The sequence below is a fragment of the Pelodiscus sinensis genome, chromosome 4 (genome assembly GCF_052426305.1).
Source record: "Pelodiscus sinensis isolate ZL-2025 chromosome 4, ASM5242630v1, whole genome shotgun sequence".
Classification (NCBI taxonomy): Eukaryota; Metazoa; Chordata; order Testudines; family Trionychidae; genus Pelodiscus; species Pelodiscus sinensis.
The window spans coordinates 14062367-14084296 of record NC_143055.1 but is presented as its reverse complement, the minus strand read 5'-3'; the positions used below and the strand labels follow the sequence as shown (position 1 = coordinate 14084296).

Genomic DNA, 21930 nt, shown 5'->3' with positions numbered 1-21930 from the left:
TTTTGCAGAAGAGATCTTCCACAAACATTTCTTGCACAAGAGTGGGTCCACACTGCAAAAGTGCATCGGAAAAGCGATGTGCTTTTGCGCAACAGAGCGTCCAGACTGCATGGACACTCTCTCGCAAGAAAGCTCTAGAGAGGTAGCCATGTTAGTCCGATCTTGCTAAAACAAAAGGAAAAACTATGTAGCACTTTAAAGACTAACAAGATGGTTTAATAGGTGATGAGCTTTCGTGGGCCGGACCCACTTCCTCAGATCATATTCTGGAAGAGAATATATATGGTCATGCCAATTCTCTTCCAGAATATGTTCTAAGGAAGTGGGTCTGGCCCATGAAAGCTCATCTTGTTAGTCTTTGAAGTTCTACTAGTTTTACCATTTGTTTTAGCAAGAAAGCTCTGATTAGCATTAGCAGAATGGCCACCAGGGCACCTGTGCTTCTTTCTATAGGCTGTTTTTGCAGAAAAAAAACCCTATTTCCCGTCCACACACAGCCTTTTACACAAGAGCTCTTGTGCAAAAAGGCTTATTCCTCGTAGGAAGAGGAATAACTATTGCTCAAAAACCCCTCTCCTCTTCTGATTTTCTGTACATTTTCTTGCGCAAAAACGTGTTTGCAGTGTGGATGCTCCACGAGTTTTTGCGCAAAAACTCTTCAGTCTAGACATCGCCTGAGTGTAGGGGGATGATTTGCAAACCTGGTAGCTACGAGAAGTGGCAGGGCTGAACAGCATCGAGGTGCCCATGTGACAACGGACAGAGTCGAGAACACTGCTAAAGTCATTACAGGCAATGGTGATCAAGGTTTCCTGAGGCAAGCTGTCAAAGACCCATAGAATGCAGATGCTTGAGATCACAGGTGATGCACGGAGAGCAATGCAGGGTCACATGCCCGCCCCACCCCCGACCAAGTCACTGTTTTGCTTGTACTGAGCATGCATACACAGACTGAGCATGCTCAGTAACACTGCTGAAGTGGACTGCCCTTGCTCTGCCCCTGCACGACCGCTAGGCACAGGTCATTTTGCTTGAGATGTCTCCTGGTCACTCCAGGCCATATGCTCCTGACTTCTTCACAGTGATGGTGACCCCAGAGCTAACTGCAGAATGGCTTTGGAAGTTGTTTTATTGCAGCAGGTGAAACAAGTCAGCTATTCCTGGAAATGTGCAAAGATCAAACAGTCCTTACTTGAGAACATCACTGAAATTGTGTCCAAGGACAAAAGGGAGGGCGAGGATAAGATAAACCAGAGTCTCTGCAAGCAGAGAAGAGCTGTGCTCACTGGCTAGCTTTGTGAGCCCACAAGCCCTTGGAGCCAGCAACATACCATTTTCCTTTCTCCTGAAACAAAGCCTGGTCTGTGAGTAATTTGTTTTGGACATGTGGCCTCAGAAACAAAAATAGCGTGTTTGAGTGCAAAACATGCTGTCAGAAAATGAGCAATGTTCTTCCTGCAAAATTATGCGGTATGAGTGCCCAGTGGTTGGAGCATTGTGCGCATTCTTGTTTCTCTTCCATGTATTTACTTTGGATGCTTGGGTATTGGTATATGTATTTTCGTGATGCTGGCAGGCCAGATCCCAGCACTTGCTCAGGCTGCAGGTGTTAGCTAAGAACAAACAGACACACAGGTGGTGACCAGATCAGTTTGCCTTTGTTATTTTAGCTCAAAATAGGTATTAGTCAGCCCTCGCCCTGCCCAGGTTCAGCAGGTAAGCCCCACAGGCTCAGCTTCTGGGGACAGGAGTTGACTCTGAGCATGCTGGGGAGGGCAAGGGGGGGCCGGCTCGCTTGGCCACTGTCCCCAGGAGCTGAGTCTGTGGGGGTTACCTGCTGCTGCAGCCAGGTCCTCTCCCAAGCAGCTGCCGTGCTGCACTGGGCAGCATCCGGGAGCAGCTCCAGAGCCTGGCTGCCAGAAGAGCATCCAAACAGCCAGGCAAAGCCAGGCCAGTAACATGGGAGGGGCCCTGCACTGGAGGTAGGGAGGAGTCACATGGGGTCCTGCGGAAGGAGTCACAAGGGGGTGTCACATGCCCCCCTTTTTGTCCCTCCCACTAGTGGCCTCTGTCAGTGGCTCCTGCACTTGTGGGGTGGTACAGGTGGCAGCCCAGCAACGAAGCCGGCAGCAGCTCGCTGGGTACCCGCCAGAATAAACCTTTTGACAGTTTCTTACAGGATTGACTACAGCCATTGTCACTGGTGTAAGATCTAGGGTACCAATTGGTTGGGGGTAAATGACTGGCCTCTTGGGACAGGGAGCAAACTGACTATTGTGTGCTTTTGGGTTCAAAAGACCATTTATCGCTAACTCCATTTTGTCTGAGTGTCGAGACAGACTGAATAGTCTGAGAGGTCTGCCTGACTCCACGGTAAGCCTTCTGCAGTGATCCAGGACCTCATTTGTGATTGCTCCAGTGAAATCTAATATAATTTTGGTTATCAGCTCTGTTTTTGACAGTCTGCCCTGGGGTGAGCCTCTCTAGACAGCATGACGGTTGATGTTTGGAACTGAATTTGCATTGTTTTTACTTTACTTTTTTTTTCCTGCCTGCATAGAATACATACATGCTTTTTGGCTATTTACAGTACTCTTTCTGCTTCTTGGTTTAATACTGGCAGCGCCTGGTCTTAAAATAAACTGAAACTTTAAAAGGCAATTCCTTTGTTCCTATCCTCACATGGTCAAATGCCATTTGAAGAGATGAAAAGGGGGGGGGGGGAGAAGGAGTTTTGGGAGCCTGGAAGAAAGTTAACAAAAAAGGAGTACATTAATGGGAGCGGTAAGTTACACTTACCAGAATTATCTTCCCCTTTCTCAGTGGGTTCCACCTCTGGGTTTGGCTGGGTCACAATTGGCTGGAGCGAGAATAGCTCCTGGCTCTTCCTGTGCTCCACTTCCCCTCTCTTCATCACTGGATAGTTGTGGGATGCCTTCCTTCGGATGTCAGAAGGTGTCCGCTGCTTCTCGTGGGGCCGTGGTAGACTCCCCGCTCAGTGTTGCATGGAGTTCTGCATAGTAGAAGCAGGTATAGGAGGGGCAGCACTATCTGGTCTGTGGGCCTCCCCTGCTCTTTGGTAGGATTCCTGCATTCCTTTCTCCTTCACCTGGCATTGCTGCTCGTCCCTGTTATACCCCAGCTTCTATATGCAATTTGCAAGTCCAAATAAACAATTCCTGCGGCATATCCATAGTTGGCCTCGCACTGCCCCTTCCCCCCAGAGGCTGAGGAACCCAGGGACTTCTTTCAGGAGCGGCAGAAGCTCCTTAAAAGTGGAAGAGCCACCGACACCCAAATCCCACAGCCTCATGTAGCCCCTCCCTCATGAACCCCAGGCCGTACACCATCCCTTCAAGGCCCCACCTCCAATGCCACTCCTTCCCCTGAAGCTCAGCTGTCCTACTGCCCATTCCCACTAACACCCTGGTCTCTCCTCTCCACCCCTTCCTCCCTGTCTCTTGCCTTTAAAAGTGACGGGGCCATTGGCCCCTAACCTCCCCCCCCTTTTGACACCCCAACTCCTTTCCTTGACCAGGCAGCAGTACCAGGCATCCTTAGCTGCAGCTTTACCCATCTCCTAATGTGGCAAAGATGAGCTTCCAAAAGTAGAAGCAGGAAACGATAGGCATTTTAAGTAGCAGGTGACGATAGGCTTCTGGCTGCTGTGATCCAGAGTTCAAAAATTCAGCCCTGTAGTCACTGCTGTGGGGAGAGGACACGGCTATTGTAGCCAGAGAACTTTTGGTAGGGGTACAGGTAATTCAGCATTGACACGAGTATTGTACTGGTGGAAAATTGCCAATGCTGGATTGAAGCTTCTTGGGAAAGAGGTATGCGGGGGTGTATGAACCCACCTTGGTGCGGAGGATGACAGAGAAATCTTTGGGGCTCTACTAGCCCGACCCCTCCTGACTTATCAGTCATATATAGAATCATAGAAAGCTAGAACTGGAAGGGACCTTGAGAGGTCATGAAGTCCAGTCTCCTGCCCTCTTGGCAGGACCAAGCACCGCAATCATCCCTAACAAGAGTCTGTCTAACCTGCTCTTAAATATCTCCAGTGATGGAGATTCCACAACGCCGCTATGCAATTTATTCCAGGGTTTAACCATCCTGAGAAGTTTCTCCTAAAGTCCAACCTAAAACTCACTTGCTGCAATTTAAGCCCATTGCTGCTTCTCCTATTCTCAGAGGCCCAAGAGAACAATTATTTCCCCTCCACCTTCTAACACCCTTTTAGATGCTTGAAAACCACTATCATGTCCACTCTCAGTCTCTTCTTTTCTAAACTAAACAAGTCCAGTTCTTTCAGTCTACTCTCACAGGTCATGTTTTCTAGACCTTTAAGCATTTTTGTTGCTCTTCTCTGGACCGTGTCCAATTTCTCCACCTCTTTTTTGAAATGTGGTGCCCAGATCTGGACACAATACTCCAGCTGATGCCTAATCAGTGCAGAGTAGAGCGGAAGAATGACTTCATGTCTTGCTCACAAACTCCTGTTAATGCATCCCAGATTCATGTTTGCTTTTTTCCCAACAGTGTCACACTGTTGACTCATGTTTAACTTGTGATCCACGATGATCCCTAAATCCCTTTCTACAGTACTCCTTCCTAGACTTCCCATTCTGTATGTGGAAAACGGATTGTTCCTTCCTAAGTGGAGTACTTTGCATTCGTCCTTATTAAACTTCACCCTATTTACCTCTGAATATTTCTCTAGTTTGTCCAGAATATTTTGAATTTTGACCCTATCCTCCAAAACACTTACAACCTCTCCCAGCTTGGTATTAGCTGCAAACTTAATAATCATATTCTCTATGCCATCATCAAAATAGTTGATATCGAACAGAACCTTTCCTATAATGGACCCCTGTGGAACCCCACTTGTTATGCCCTTCCTGCATGATTGTGAATCATTAATAACTACTCTCTGAGAACAGTTATACAGCCTGTTATGCACCCACCTTATAGTAGCCCCATCTAGGTTGCATTTCCCTAGTTTAGTGATAAGAAGGTCATGCGAGACCGTGTCAAATGCCTTACTAAAGTCTAGGTATATCATGTCCACCACTTCTCCCTTATCCACAAGGCTTGATATCCTATCAAAGAAAGCTATCAGATTGGTTTGATATGATTTGTTCTTTACAAATCCATGTTGGCTGTTACCTATTGCCTTATTTTCTTCCAGATGTTTGCAGGGAGATTCCTTAATTACTTGCTCCATTATCTTCCCTGGAACAGAAGTTAAACTGATTGGTCTGTAGTTTCCTGGGTTGTTGTTCTTTCCCTTTTCATAGGTGGGCATGATATCTGCCCTTTTCCAGTCTTCTGGAATCTCTCCTGACTTCGATGATTTTTCAAAGATGATACTTAAAGGCTCAGATTCCGCCTCTATCAGCTCCTGGAGTATTCTAGGATGCATTTCATCAGGCCCTGGTATCTTGCAGACATCCAACTTTTCTAAGTAATTTTTAACTTGTTCTTTTTTTAATTTATCTTCTAAACCTACCCCATTTCCACTAGCATTCACTATGTTAAACATACCATAACCATCAAACTTCTTGGTGAAAACAAAACAAAGGAATCATTAAGCACGTCAGCCATTTCCAAGTTTCCTGTTAACTTGTTTCCCTCTTCACTGAACAATGGACCTACCCTGTCCTTGGTCTTCCTCTTGCTTCTAATATATTTGTACAATGTCTTCTTGTTGCCCTTTATGTCTCTATCTAGATTTAGCTTGTTTTGTGCCTTTGCCTTTCTAATCTTGCCCCTGCGTACCTGTGCTGTTTGCTTATATTTATCTTTTGTAATTTGATCTAGTTTCCACTTTTTATACGACTCCCTTTTGATTTTTAGATCATGTAAGATCTCCTGGTTGATCCAAGGTTGTCTCCTGCTATACTTTCTATCTTTTCTACATAGTGGAATAGTTTGCTTTTGGGCCCTTAATGATAGATGGTAAAGGGGAAGCCTTTAATGGGGTGGACAGAATCACAATCAGCTGGGGTGAAGGAAGTATGAGCGCCCTAAGTAGGAAAAAGAACTCCTAGAGCTACACTGGGAGCTCCCAGCTCAGATTCCTTCACCCTGACCCTGCTATGGGTAGTGTTGTGAACTCTCAGGGCTAGCAAGAGAGACTTCAGAAGGTCAAGGCTCTCTTGCAAATTGTAAGTGTTGCATAAATTGCAAGGTTCGTTCCCTGGAGGCTAGTCTAATTTGCCCACAGAAGAGAGTCACACTTTCAGGCTAGGTCCAACTCGATTTTATTGTTTGCAAACAATGTTCGGCCAAGGAGCTCAGTGCTCAAAGCAAAGCCGACCCCGGGCGTTGGCTAGTTAACTTCTTATATAGACTCTTAAAACTGTCTTGTATGGCGTGCTAAAACATAATTGGCTATTTTAACTTTGCTCTTAACTTCCTTCTCAAGCTTGGTTCATTACCAAATAAGGCTTGGTACAGCATACAATAGCGCTTATACAACAAGTATAGCAATTCTCAGAAGTTGCAGACTTAAACGTGGGGCATGCAGTTTCATTCCTACTCAATGGAGATGGGTTTAGCTTTTTGCTACATAAGGAGATGGGGTCTGGGCTGAAGACACCCCATGTAAATAACTGGGCAAGAACCATTAGAGAACCTATTTATAGGGGGGTTAACTGAGCTAGGAGAAATTAAAGGCTTTTTCAGCAGGATTCAAATTCAGGATGAACACATATAAGAAGGTGCTGGCAGAAAATCAGCTTTCCTGGTAAAACTTACAAGTGGAACTGTTTCAATTATGTGAGTTTTTTTTAACAGAAATTCTTATGCCAGTAAAAGCCCTACAGTAGATGCAGTAAATATAAGTCAATAGCTCTATAGTTAGAAGCTTGCAGGAACCACAAAATGAAACATGGCAGTGGTGAAGGAAACTTGAAGTTATGTGATCTTTACTTATGCCAGAAAGAACTCCCAGGGATTCACTCTGTGGCAGGCTGGGGGCCTGTCTGGGAACAGGGCCTCATCTGTGCGAGAGGCCAAATAGGGGGAATCATGGTCTGGGAGAAATTGGAGAGCTCCTGAAATTAAAATGGACTGCATCAACACTGCAAAAGCACATCGGAAAAGCAATGCACTTTTGCACAAGAGAGCGTCCAGACGTCATGGATGCTCTCTTGCAAGAAAGCTCTGATAGCCTTTAACAGAATGGCCATCACGGCACCTGTGCGTCTTTCGATAGGCTGTTTTTGCGCAAAAAAATCCCTTGTTTCCCGTCCACCCACACTTTTTGGCACAAGAGCTCTTGTGCAAAAAGGAGTTATTCCTTGTAGAAAGAGGAATACCTATACCTCAAAAAACCTCTCTGATCTATCAATTCATTGTAAATTTTCTGGCACAAAAACGTGCTTGAGGTATGGTTGCTCTGCAGGGTTTTGCACAAAAACAGCCATTTTTGCCCAAAAACCCTGTCATGTAGGCGTAGCCTCAATGTCCCCAGATGGTGTGGCGGACAGAGCAAGATGTGCATTACTTTGCATTTATCAACACTGATTTCCATCTGCCATTGTGTTGCTCAATCACCCAGTTTGGTGGACTCTCTCTGTTACTCTTTTCGGTCAGATTTGTACTTAACTATTTTGAGTTATTTTGCATCACCTGCAAATTTTGCCACTCACTGTTTATCCCAATTTCATTTATGAAGAAGTTGATTAGTGCTAGTCTCAATGCAGACTCCCTGCAGCATCCCACTCTTTATTCCTACTCTTTTCCCCCCTCTCTGTTAAGTGGAGTGCCTGGCAATATTTTCATGGTCATCTAAGGAGCCTTCAATTTCTTGAATGCCAGGTCCCATGTTATTTTAATCACCCTGCCTCCTGTTTATAAATAGACTCCCTGTCCCAAAGGCAAAGCTGAGAGCATCACAAGTTCTGCTGCAATGAAGAGCTGCCTCTGGGGGTAGGGCATGCTCTTTAAGCAGACCTCAAGCATGAAATTCAGGGATTCAAACTTCAGGGGGCTACTAGTTCCTCCCCAATGGCACCCCTGGCTGCTAGGAACTCCCCAGGCTGGTGCTAGTTACGGCTCCCTTCTCAGCAGGTCTCAGGGCAATACAGAGCAAAGAGAAGGGATTACTCCCTCTTGGGTTCTCCATTTATTCTTCTTATTACAGCTCATCTCTAACTCACGGGGCCACTCCCTACAGCCTGTCCTATCTCTAGTGGTGTTCACGCCCTGCGGTGAGGCCCAGCCATTCTGGTTCTTTCACCTTGTTCACTTTCTGTCCTGGTCTTCTCCTTTGCCCTGCTCATGGGCTCTCTTACACTTCTCACCGTGGCTGGGTGTAGCTCCCCTCCAGCCTGTCACAGGGGCTTCTTCTCAAGGCTTCCAGACACAGCTCCCTCACACTGCCTGGGATGTGACCATTCAATTTAAATGAAACACAGAGTTATACATCTGATGCATAATGGGCTCCTCTAGTGACTTGATTCAGATGCCTCTATCTGACCATTTATGCTATAGCTCAGTGGTTCCCAAACTTTAGCATCACAGCCCCCCTTTTTGATTTTTGAAAAACCCTCACACACACCCCTTCCAAATAGCAGCAAAACTTGTTGAGCAAAAAAAAAAAAAAAAAGTTAAAAAAAGAACTGAACAGGGCAGCAAAACTTTATGCGCGGGGAGGCTGGGTCACCTCGCACCCCCCCGGGAATTTCTTCACACACCCCCAGTTTGGGAACCCATGCATAGCTGAATGGTGTGTGGAGAACTCCATTGCTTCTAGTGAAGGTGTTGAAGAGTTATGTAGATGGTTATCATGGAATACAATGTCTGGCTTTTAACCAATGAATACGACACTTGACTTGTGAGTATTAAGAAAGAACTTTGTTTACTTACCACACAGTTCTTGAATGGACACCAGCAGAAACTGGGCTTGCAATGTACCGAGACAGCGTCCTGAAAAGTGGTTATCCAGTTAGAACGTAAGCAATTTTTATTTTAGACTGTATTATATTTACAAACATCATGTTCAGACTTTTTTGGCTTATAGAACTAGGAAGGGGAAGTTAAGGTATCTTCACCTAGAAGCTTATAGAACTAGGATGGGGGAAGTTAATGTATCTTCACCTAGAAGCTTCATATTTGATCAAGAATCCATGAAAAAAATCTCTTGATGGATTCTTTACAACATTTTTGGGGTCTGTTTGTGTCCCTACAGTTATTCTTAAAAATAAAATGACTCTTCTCCCATCTGAATTACAGCTTACCAGTCCTGAACACCTTTGTCTTCCAATTGCTGATAGTTTTGTGATGTGGATGACCAGGCCTGTTGATGGGGACGGGGCAAAGGGGGATCTTGCTCCAGAGCCTGGCAATTCAACAAGACTAGGACTCCAAGCCACTGCTCTTGTGGCACTAGTGGTGACCGGAGTCCTGGGCCCTTTAAATTGCCACCGAAACACTGCACTATGCACTATGTGCAGCTCTGAGGGCTGGGGAGGGGGGTTTGCGCTGTGCTCCCGGCAGCATGGAGGGCTGGCTGCCCCTAGCCCCACCCCTTCCAGAAGTGTGTAGCCCGTTCCTCCCCCGATTGCTCAGAGTCCTGTGGAGGCTGTTGGCACCCCTGTGCATGACTATTCAGAAAGGATGTTTGCTTTTAGGGCCACACTGCTCTGTTTTAATACTTCACAGGATTGGGTCTTAAATTAAGAACCGCAACATCATCCTTCTTTTAAAATAATCTGACACAATGATGGTTCCCAGAATTATTTTAATAAACAAATGTCATCTCGAAAAAGCATGCACTTTAAACAAACCAGACAATTGTAATACACTAAAGACTGTTTTGGCAAGTTGAGTTATCTCACCCATCCTTCAGGAAAGTATGACAGTTGCTCTGTGGTTCTCAAATCATAAGAATGCTGCTGAAAACATCGGGCGCACGACAGTCATGATTTTCGTATGCTTCTAGCTACCAAAAACTCCCAGCACAGCTGTCCTAGAATTTCTCCACCTCTAGTGTGGCTAATACAAAAATAAAACCCCGGTGTTGGTCTTGGGTGGTACTCACAGGACAAAAACATCCTCCCAATTAATTATTGTTAATCACTCGTTAGCACCGTACATTTGTACAGTGCTCAGACCTGCCAAGTTGCACTCGTGTGGAGGCCTCGTCTACTTACTTACTTTTGGCGTGGTTTCGAGGCCATTTTATAGCATCTCACTCTGGCAGCAATGAAGGAATGTGCCAAGTGTTCTTAGAGTGCAATCTGAAGGACAAATCTCCCCTTGCCAATTTTATTTATGGAATGATCACAGCTTGGCTGTGCTGCTCAGGGACTGTTGCTAGGCTGGTATCTTCTGCTTTGAGCATAGAGCTTCCGGCACAAACCCTATCGCTGGTGTTTACAGACCACCAAGAGAGTCTGGTCTCTGTTTCATTAGCTTTCTGGAAGGGGTTTTCTCTCACCCTGCATGCTACTTTCTTTGTCCTGCCATGGAACAGAAGCAGCGCATAGGTCAGACAGAAAGTACTTCTCTTCCCCTCCACTTGCTTCTGCTGTTGGTCTGCTGCTCCCAGCAGCTGCTCAGGCAAGTTTGCTTCTCAGGTGTCTCATTTTAACTCCCAAACCTTATGTCTAGCAATAACTAGCTACTTACTGGAGCAGCGCACCCTCACCCTCCTGGTCCCAGGGACACACATACCAGCAGCCAGGGTAAGCCTGCATTGCTGGTGGGGCCCCATAGCGTTTTAAATTGCCACAGATGGAGGGCAGGGCCGAAGGGTGCACAGGGCCAAAGGGAATCCGAAGGAGCACATGAGGTGGCAGGGGGGCAGAAGCACCTGGAGACCCCCCACCTGCCCAGGAGGCATTGCCACATGGGGCATCCCCCATCCACTCCCTTCACACCCTCTCATGCACTCCACTCCTTCCCCAGCGTGCCCCCTTTCCCCCCACCCTGTCTCCAAACTTCCTCCCAGAGCCAGCATCCAGACTCCTTGCCAGAGCCAGCACCCTAGAACTCCACCTGCACCCATGCCCCCCCAGAGCTCCACCTCTCACCCCTCTTGCACTCAAACTCCCACCCAGAGCCTGCCCCCTTCCAGGCCTCCAATCCCCTGCTCCAGTCTGGAGCCTGCACCCAGCACCCAAACTCCCTCCAAGAGTCAGCACACCTTCCTCACCATGCCCGCCCCCCCCATACAAACTCCCTCTTAGAGCCTTAGGCAGATGCTGGGGGAGGGAAGAGTTTAAGTGGGGGAGGGGTGCGGGCTTTGGCATTTTGAGCACCACCATTTTCGCAAACCTGTCTCCCTCTCCCCCCTTGCTAGGTTGCTAACTGTGTCTCCTCTCACATGCTGGTCACTAGTTCTCTGTTGTTTGACCTCAGGGCTGTAAATGATACTAGCAAGCCGAACAAAGTTATTTACCACCGGGCATGGAGTGCTGCAGTCTTACACACCTCCCTGGTCTCTATCCCAGCTGTTCTTCTTCTGTGCTACTTCTCTGTGGGTCATTGCCCTCTTCCTTTTTGTCTGATCTCTCTTGGCCATCTCCAGCCTTGCTTATCACGACTAAACAGATAATTTCTAAATGGCCCCTGAACTGTTTTGGGCTCTGTCACATTTACTGCCTCTTTCAAGTAGTCTCAACATATGGATCCTGCAGGGCTCTAATTTAGCACATTGTACTCGTAACTGTTAACCCTGACTGGTGAAAGGGGCACTCAACACTCCACCACCTCCAGCTCCTTCCTTGCTTTGCATTTCCCTTCCTGCTCACTGCCACTGAAATACACTATTTGACTTGAAGGGCAAGTGGAGGCCAATAGAGGTACTGACTGTACACCAGGGCGACTCAGGAGTGAGAATAAATATCGACCTTGGTGCAGAAGCAAGGCACACACTCCAAACTGGGTTTGAGTTCTATATTCCTATTTCACCAACCACGTAACAAAAGTCAACACCTCCAGCACTAGCTACACCGAACATGGATTCTCAAGCAGAACTGTGGGACATTCCGATCCGGGTTGCCACGCAGGCAAGCAAGACTTCAGTGATAGATGATCACTTGTTTACACCAAAGAGCACAACAAAATTCAAGTTCCACAGGACCCATCACTTACCCCCAGCTCTATTTGCACCTTAGCTCAGGAGTTTTCAAACTCTGGGTCGCGGCTTGGAGGGGCAAGCCGCTAGCTGTCTGCAAGATATTTTGTTTACCTGGGCCTCCATAGGTACGGCTGATCGCAGCTCCTGTTGGTAATGGATCGCCGTTTCCAGCCAACGGGACCTGAGGGAAGCAACGCAGACCAAGACACCGTTTTCTGCAGCTCCCATTAATCGGGAACAGCAATCTGCAATAAACAGAAGCTGCAATCGCCCATACCTGAGGAGGCGCAGGTAAATAAAGCGTCTTGCAGCCAACTAGCAGCTTGGCCTTACAAGCCGCAACCCAGAGTTTGAAAACCCCTGCCTTAGATCTCACTCCAAAGACAATGCTTGTAGCCAGTTTTACTGTAAACTAAGGATTTATTGACTAACCAAAAAAAATAGCTATTTACATAGTTAAAACAGTTTGTCACTCATTTGTGTTAGAACTGCTGAAATATACCAGTTCTGGAAGTCCATTAGCACTATCCCAGGTTAATCCTAGGAATCTCTTGCTTATGTTTAAGAATTTTTAGAGTCTAAGCAGCATAAAAAGACCTTCATTTCTTCTGGTCAGGGATTTTTATTCCCACATCCCTAGAGTCCAGGCTGGTGGGATAAGCAAGATTCCCCCTTTATGGGTGTGCAGGAAGCAGCCGACAAAGTCCTTGTGCTTTGATGTTTACAATGACCCATGTGGATTCAATAGGTTTTCCTGATGAGCTGGAGCTGACCTGTTCTCCTGGGTGCAAAGCAGTATTTCATGGTCCATGATGGCTCTTTCATGACTGGATTTACAGTTTCAAAGCAAGTATTTTTATAGTTACAAAACAAACACAAATATTCCTTAATAGTACAGGGCCCAGCTAGTGTAAGTGAGATCATGTATGAAGCAATTTACAAACATTTCTTAAAGTCTGAACACATTACCACTAATCCTCTTTCAGCAATGCTAACATAGAGGAGTCAGGCTGCATTTCAGCTATACCTTGGATAATGTTCTCTTAAGACCAATGTTTCTTCTAACTTTTCCCACTCCTGAGTGGAATGACCTTCCTAGTCACCTTCGTATTGGTGCACATGACAAAATCGATGTGACAGGGGTGGCACCAAGTGGTTTGTAGTGTAGGAGAGGGTTCAGGCATGGGGGCAGAGGGTTGGGGTGCAAAGGTGCGAGGCTCTGGATGGGGAGGCAGGCTCTGGGGTGGGGGCTAGGGTGAGGGGCTCAGCGCAGGATCAGAAGGTTGGGGTGTAGGGCTCTAGCTAGGGGTACAGGCTGTGAATGGAGGCAGGTCCAAGAAGGGCTTGGGGGTGAAAAGGTGCTCTAGGGCTACTGCAAGAGGGGAGGAGTCCCCATTCTCTCTGCTTACAGCAACACCTAGGCTGGAAGGGAACAGCACCTTTCCCCACTATAGCAGCCCATGACCTCTGCAGGATGGTGGCTGGATCAGGCTGCCACGGATGGGGCCAGGCTGGGGCTGGGCCACCATGGCTGCAGCAGAGTCAGAGAGAGAACGGGCCGGCGGGAATCAGGGCTGGTCGGAAGGGATTGTGGGGAGTGGGGCTGGCCAGGGGAGAACTGGTTGGCAGGGAGCAGGGCTGGTTGGGGGAGTGGGGCTGGTCAGGGGACATGGCGGGGGGGATCATCCGGAAGTAGGGCTAACCGGGAGGGAGTTGGGGGGAGTGGGGCTGGCTGGGGGGATGGGAGAGTGGGGGAAGAGAACTGACCGGCGGGAAGGAGGGCTGGTCGTAAGGGGGTCGGGGGGAGCAGGGCTGGCTGGGGGAGATGGGGGGGGGTCGGAACTGGCCGCCAGGAAGCAGGACTGGCCGGGAGGGGGTCGGAGGAAGCGGGGCTGGCCAGGGGGAGCGGCGGGAGAGAATCGGCCAACAGACTGACCTGGGCGCACACAAATCCCAGGGCGCTGCCTACCAGCCAGGCAGTTCGCAACTAGGTACTGATACTCCTAATAATAATAAACTTACCTAATTAGAAAATACCGGACATTTTATATGTCCGGTATTTTCTCAATTTGTTTCCTGGACAGAACCCTCAAACACGGACTGTCCTGTTCAAAACCAGACACCTGGCAACCCTAGCCACACTGCCTTCCCCCCTACCCAGCACTCTGGGGCTGGAAGTAACTGAGGAGCTGGGGCAGAGGGCTGGTGGCCATTGTAGGGGGGCTCTGGGCTACAGCAAGGGAAAGGATGGAGCCTTTGGAAGAAGGGGCAGGACTAGGGGCTAGCATCCCTCAGACAGCAGTTCATGCATTGCCCATGTTCACAGGGGGAAAATACAGGGTGCTAAAGGTTTTTCCAATCTAAAGAAGAATCAATGTCTGGAAGATGAAACCAGAGACATTCAAATTAGAATAGAGTGCACACTTTTAGCAGTGATAGTGACTCACCATTGGAACAAACTACTAAGTGGTAGCTTCCTCATCTCTTAATATCTTCAAAGACTGGCTGCCTTGCTGGAAGATATGCTATAGTCAGACACCAGACAAATGACTGTGCTCAGTACAGGGTTAATTGCTCTTTGAATTTCACCCTTGAAAAACAGGGCCTGACTAGATCTATTGAGCCTTTCAGACCTTAAAATCTAGGAGTTTATGAATATAATGATTGTGTTATTGTGTGACCTTGCCTAGGTACTAGTTTACATTAAAAAAACTGCACTGGTTTAATTTAAATCCATCTAGCGACTGTGACACTGGCAGACTCGGTGTCTGCTAATGCCAAGGCCTTTATGTCTCACTGATCACAGACAAATGCATAGTTGTAAACCAGTCTGACTCAGCTGTGTATAAGTGTTGGTTAAAATAAAAAACTTAAAAAACAACAAATGGTCCTGGAGCACCTCAGGGTATGTCTACACTGCATCCCTAGTTCGAACTAGGGATGCAAATGGAGACAATTGAACTAGTTAATGAAGCGGGGATTTAAATATCCCGCGCTCCATTAACATGATCTCGCCGGCGCGCTAGTTCGAATCACAGCTGATTCGAACCAGGAAGTGCGCGCCGGGACGCGTTAGTTCGGACTAAAGCCCTTAGTCCAAACTAATGTTACTCCTCATTTTTTGAGGAGTACCATTAGTTCAGACTAAGGGCTTTAGTCCGAACTAACGCGTCCCGGCACGCACTTCCTGGTTCGAATCAGCTGTGATTCGAACTAGCGCGCCGGCGAGATCATGTTAATGGAGCACGGGATATTTAAATCCCCACTTCATTAACTAGTTCGATTGTCTCCATTTGCATCCCTAGTTCGAACTAGGGATGCAGTGTAGACATACCCTCAGAGACTAACCAAAAATGTAGATGGTATCATGAGCTTTCATGGGCATAGCCCACTTCTTCAGATGAATGAAATCTTCACACAGACCTTCAACACAAGTGCCTCCCTTGACCACTTGCCAAAAGCTTGGAGTGACCCTCCATTAAAAATTATTGCTCACCCCTAGTCTAAGGGGATTGCTTGTGTGGTTTCTGGTTAGCCAGTGTGGCAAAGAGAAGTGCTCTTTGGGACTGGCTTGGTGTGCCTTATAGTGGAGGACCCCCAGTCTTGGGCTATAAGTAGCCCTGTCTCTAAGCAATTCACCCTGATTTGATCCTTTCAGCAGTGCTCCCAGAAAACATCCTGTATTATACAGCGCCCAGGGGCAGCCCTAGACTAGCTGCCAGCAACTGGCACCCTAGGCGAGCCATGCAATCGGCGCCCCCACCTCCAAACCCCTCAATGATATTGTGCCACCATTTGGCGCCCCATTTAACTGGGCACCCTAAGTGATCGCCTAGATTGCCTATATGGATGGGCCGCCCCTGACAGCACCCTGGAAGAGGGGCAGAGCAGGGGTGTTCAGTTTTGTGCAGGTAGAAAGTTTGCAACCCAGAAGCCCCATCGACACCGGACAACATCTGTGGACAAAAGAGTTTGTTGATTGCTCCCCCCACCCATGAAAAGGAGCAGTGCACATGCACTTATTGCATCAGCTTGATCTCCGGGGGAAGGCAATAAAACTCCTTGTCAAGGAATTATTCTGATTTTTGAACATAAGTGAGGGAGCCACAGCTGCTTGGCCCAGGACTTCTACAGCTTCCACATTAGAACAACTCTTGTTGCCATTTGGAACCTAGGACTATAATCAGGGATGCCACGTGGCGGGGTGGGGCAGGAGAGGGCACAAGCGCCCACACCTTGGGAAGGAGGGGCACAGACTGCCCAGCAGCCAGTGGGGTCAGAATCTCTGGGTGGCCACAGGGTTAGCGGAGGGCTGGCATGCGCATCAGGGGTCCAGCCCCGCCCTGCACTCAGCAACAGCAGCAGGGTAAACAGAGCAACACATCCACCGTTCACTCTGCTCTCCCAGCGCGTCGCTTGGGGGCCCTCACTCACTGGCGGGAAGCAGAGCACCATGGCTGGAGGAGCAGAGCGAGCTGTGAGTGCTCCACAAGTCCCTCTGGCCCCATCACTTGGGGGAGGATCTTGGGGGAAGAGGCAGGGTGGAGGATGGAGCAAGGACAGGAAAGAGGAGGGAAGAGGGTGGAGCAAGGGCAGGAGGGGATGGGAGAGGCGGGGCCTGAGGTGGAGGGGGTGTCCTAGCCCTTCCTGGGCTGGGGAGGGCAGTCCCATGGATGGAGGTCCCCTGAATTTCCCCTCACCAATGGCCCCCACTGTGTATAGTTACCTGTCTTGTAAATAACACTCATTTCTTTTTCTTAGTAATGCTTTCGTTACTTTATTATGTAAAGTAACTACAAGCATTGCCTTTGGCCTAGGCTCCAAGGAGCAAATGACCTAGTGTGAGTGCTTGGTCCGTTGGGACTGGGAGTAACCTGAATACGGTTGTGATTTTTCAGTGTAAGGGATGGTCTGTCACACAGACAAGCTGGCAAGGCAGACTGAGGTATCCCAGGGGACTGTCTGTGACTGTTAAAGCTGCTTTAGTATACCGGGAGATTTCGGCAAATCCAGGAAAGTATCTGAACCACTATTGCTTACTGCTAATAGCAACCAAGCTACAGGCCGAAAATAGGCCTGGACAGAACCCTCAGTATGACTAAGTTGGGGGAGGAGGGAAGAAAGGAGTTTGGGTGCCACAGAGAGGTCACCTTGAGCCTGCATCCTTCCTGAGGGCCAGATCTCTGTTGAAATCGCTGAGCTAAACATTTAGAAAACAGGAAGTTTGTAGCTGCCTGAAGGGCAGTGTCTGACAGGGCCCCAGGGCCTGCAGACTCTGAAAAAACACATCTGGCTAATTAATAAGAAGAACACCTCGTGCAAACCTTGTGCCTAACCTTTAAAAAGTGCTTGCCTAACAAGTTGGTGTTTTTTGGTGGGTTGGGTTTTTTTTTTTTGTTTGTTTTGGAATGACATTTTTTTGTAGTACTAACGGATAAATAGGGAAGGAAAGTTTGGGTTAGGGAAGTGGTCTCCAACCTTTTTAAGCACAAGTTCACTTTTTGAATTTAAGTCAATCCAGTATCTACCTCAAACCCAAATATCCCTGCCCTATCCCTTCACCGAGGCCCCACCCTTCTCACTCTGTGAAGATGGCGTACAGGGGAGGGGGACAGAGTGACATCAATGCCCCCATGCTTGTCTCCCCCATTCTGCGCAACAAGCAGGAGGCTCCCAGGGGGCAGCTCTCAAGCTCTGGGCAGGAGCAGCAGGGCAGTGGGGGAAGAGGCAGCTGACGTGCCAGTACTTGATAGCCTCCCAGCCAAACCAATCAGGATCACCTGTCAGAGGCGTCAAGATCTACCAGGTAGATCCTGATCTACTGGTTGGTGACCACCGGGTTAGGGAGACTCCTCTTGGACTCTTAGGATACATCTAGACTGCAAGGCTATTTCGGGAGACTAGAGGTATCCCGAAATAGCTACTCTGTGTCCAAGGAACATATCCGCTATTTTAAAATAATTTTTGAAATAACAGATACGCTATATTGGCATCCCTTTAAACCTCGTTCCATGAGGAATAAGGGATGTCTTGAAATAGTGCTTTATTTCGAAATTTGGCACCGTGTAGACACGCCAAATTTCAAAATAGTCTATTTTGAAATGAAATCAAAATAAGATATGCAATTTATGTAGTGCAAATTGCATATTTTATTTTGATTTTAGAGTGCAATCTGCACGTACCCTTCGAGGACTCTTAGGGACTTTCTAGGGATCCTTCATGAACTCTACACCTGGACACATCTTCAGTCCCCCCCTCCCTCCCTGGCGGACGGAAGACCTGGCCATTGGAAGCCTGCTGCAGTGTCACTTGTGAGCCACACTCAATGCAATGTCATTGACTCCAGTGGAGCTGCTCCCACTTTCCAAAACTATGAATTTAGTCCCGGGAGTTTACGTGGCTTAGGTCAGACAATTGTGTGTATTAGAAAACATGCACTGGTTTAATTAGATTGTCGAGGGTGGGGGTGTTTTACTAACTGGATGAGGACGTGTGTACATGCTTGAGACTAAGTAAAGTTTAGCTTTATGTGAAAGCACTCTTGTGGTGTCCTGTATGTGCCATCCATCTATCAATCAGACGGCCATGTCTCTCTTGAGATACTTCCTGACACCACCTCGCAGAAGTAAAGTTACCGAGAGATTTGGGTTGAAAGCACCCTGGGTAACAATAGCACTTGAGGAATTCTTACTAGCTGTTGGGCTGGCTAAATGTAAATGTAGAAACTCGTAACCAGTTTGGGGTTTGTGCCCTTCTGCTGCAGCTTGGTCCTCATGCACTACTCTAGGCAGCTTGAGAATTATACTGGGGCAAACCCCTAACTTCACCCTTCGCTAAATTGGCTTTGATTATGCTGATAAAAATTAACTGATTTAAACAAGGGTTATAACCCAATAAGTACATCTATATAAGGGGGTTGTGTAACCAGCACTGGGCAGATTTGAACCTAGGACTTCAGGAGCTTAGCTTAGGAACCTCTAGAGCTTGAACTATAAAGCCAGGTGTCTCTTGGCTTAGGCTGTAGAGCTTGCTTGTTCTTATCTCTGGCAGTAAATAGTCTAAGTGCCACTACATGGGACAGTGAACCACCTACTAGGTGTGGGGGTTGCATTTTCACTCCAGAACTTAGATCTATCTAATTAAACCAGTGCACGTTTTCTAATATGCACCATTGTCTGACCTAAGCCATGTAAACTCCCAGGACTAAATTCATAGGTGTGGAAAGCGGGAGCAGCTCCACTGGAGTCTTTGACATTGAATTCACTTTCACTAGTGCTGAATGAGGCCTAGAGAACCAATAGTAGACATGGAATTAGAATTAAGGTGTTTCTGGCATCCACCCCTTGTGTGCAATTACAACTCAGTCACACATGCCTCTGTACTTGGAGTGTTGCTGGTTAAAACAAGATTTAGGCAGAGCAATCTTGAGGTGAGACAGCCACATGGTTGCAATATCATGCCCCAAGTGTACAGTGCTTCTTTTGTGTTTAACCACATTCTGCAGTCATGGGACATTTAATCAGAAATGTTTGCTTCCTGTGGCCTCTTAGACAGCAAAACACTTGATGAAAGGATAAAGTCTTCATTGTGCTTTGAAAATCCACTGCCTCCCTCCAACACTGTGCGTGGCTTGTTCTGGCTGTTCTGGGAGCAAGAACAGCTCCACGTTTTACTCTGATTTATTGCTGCAAGCGTACAGCAGGGTTGGCAAACCCTTGGCCCATTTTCCTAGGAGCGGTCACAGTGCCTCCATATCTAACTCCAGAGAGTTCTGATGGCCTGTGTCACCTCCAGATCCTTCCTCACCTGCGGTACCTCTCCCCTACATGATCGGAACTACCTAGAGCCATGGGAGGGGGAAATGAGAGCTATGAGATCGTGCATCCTGAAAACATGGCCCTAGGGCAGTGTTGGGGGGAAATTTTGAGGTCGGGCTCAGAAAAACCAGTCAGGAGCCACACAAAAGTGAGAAGAAAAAAACCCTCCAAAACTCACTGACATAGCCCCCGACTGAGAAGCAGAAAGATTCTCCCCACGTTCCTCACACACACCAGACCCATGGGGCCCTGGGCTATTAATTTTGTGTCCCCCCCCCCCCCCCCCCAGGCTCTGGGGTGGGGTCAAAAATGAGGGGGTCAGTGTGTGGGAGGGAGCTACCAGGAAATTGATTTGCGGTGTGGGGTCTAGGGAAGAGGGAAGGTGCAGGAGCCTCAGGGGACAAATCCCAGGTAGCTGCAGGCCAAATCCGGCCCCTGAGCTGTATGCTCCCCACCCCTGTCCTAGGGTCTCCAGTTCCCATAACACACCAAAATGTAGACACCAATGCTAGGCAACACTGTCTCCCAGCTTTCCCATGGCCTTGCTGAAATCAGCACCTGGACGAAAAGCCATTCGCTTACAGCTGAACCCAGGCACGATGAAGGGGATGCTTATGGGCAAAGGGAAGCACCTAGAGGAAGTTACCTCCTCTGGGCATCCCCTCAGACTGTTAAATGAGTCCTCAGCTTTGGGATCCTTCTGGGCTCCTCCCTACGCAGAGAGCTACAGCTGTGAAAAACGCCTCCATTCTACTGGGCACAGACCTACCTAGGGCGGCTCACACATACGTGACCTCTGGATTTTGATTACTGCAACTCGTTACACTTTGGAATAAAAGCACTTACTTTGGCAGGCTCCAGCTTACGCTGCAGCGGGTCTCCACTCCAGCACGTCACTCTCCACATGAGCCACCCCTCCTCCCACGCACCTTGACTGCAGAGTCGTTTTCGAAGTCTTCGTCATCATATCCAAATACTCAGAGGGATGTTGCCTGGCTACTAAAGAGATCATACACCCCTCCATCACCATGACAGCAACATTCCACTGGAAACATGAAGCTGTTGCCCTCAAGAGGGTCACATGCGACAGCAGAAAAGAGGCTGAACTTTCTTAATAGCAGGACAATTCAGTAGCTGCTCAGACAACTCTGAGCAGGGCGCACCGCATTTTACAGAGCTAACTGCAAGATGTGTTTCTTTCTCTTGGCATTCCAGACGTATAAAAAAGAAATATGTTCCAAGAGAAACCACTTGTTCCTCCTCAAAGGCAGAAGAAGGGACCACCAATAATTTTAAGACGTTCAAATGCTGTAGTGAGGGCCACAGGGACAAGGCAGATGTTCAGACCAGAGTGTTCTCAGTTCCAAAGCACTGTTATGGGGTTTGTTAGTTTTTTTCCCTTGGCTATGTCTCAGACTGAATTCAAGCCTGATTTTGTTCCCCCTTTTGACAGCCTTTCTCCTTAGCCGGGAAACAGATAGAGCTTTGTGCTGGACAGTGTCATAGGGCACAGTGGAATGCCTACCCATGGTGCACCCTATTTTCATAGAATCATGGAAGTGTACTACTGGAAAGGACCTCAGACACCATCAACTCCAGCCCCCTGCACTGTGGCAGGACCGGGTTTGGTTCTTTAAAGGATTTGAAACCACAGAGAGAGGAATACCTCTTTTTAGGGTCAAATAAAGATTTTTTATTTTTTCTATTTACTTTATAATTAATTTTTCATTTAAATCAATTCACTATTTTTGATTCTTTTAAGACAATAGAATATACAAAGAAAAAGTAGAAAAACAGTACAGTTAAAAAAACAAGAAATAATAACTTCTCCTACAGATATACCCTCCTGATTTACCTTTAAACAATTTATGGAGTTAACAAATATATAATACTCACACTAAGAAAGATAGAATAGTGGTAGAGATGTAGCCGTGTTAGTCTGGGGTAGCTGAAGCAAAATGCAGGACAATGTAGCACTTTAAAGACTAACAAGATGGTTTATTAGATGATGAGCTTTCG

At 47.5% G+C, this 21930-nt stretch overlaps 1 long non-coding RNA gene across 2 annotated transcripts; it reads right to left on the bottom strand.

Moving 5' to 3' along the window:
• Positions 1–343: 343 nt before the first annotated feature.
• Positions 344–21478, bottom strand: LOC106732188 (uncharacterized). Of its 2 annotated transcripts, XR_003089784.3 has the most exons (5): positions 20758–21478; positions 8878–8937; positions 8249–8391; positions 2800–3013; positions 344–1613 (listed from the first exon to the last, which is right to left on the bottom strand). It is a non-coding gene; the product is annotated as an uncharacterized LOC106732188 (long non-coding RNA). The 2 variants fall into 2 exon arrangements; XR_001368454.4 differs by lacking the exon at positions 8249–8391 and having other exon boundaries at positions 20758–21436.
• Positions 21479–21930: the final 452 nt, after the last annotated feature.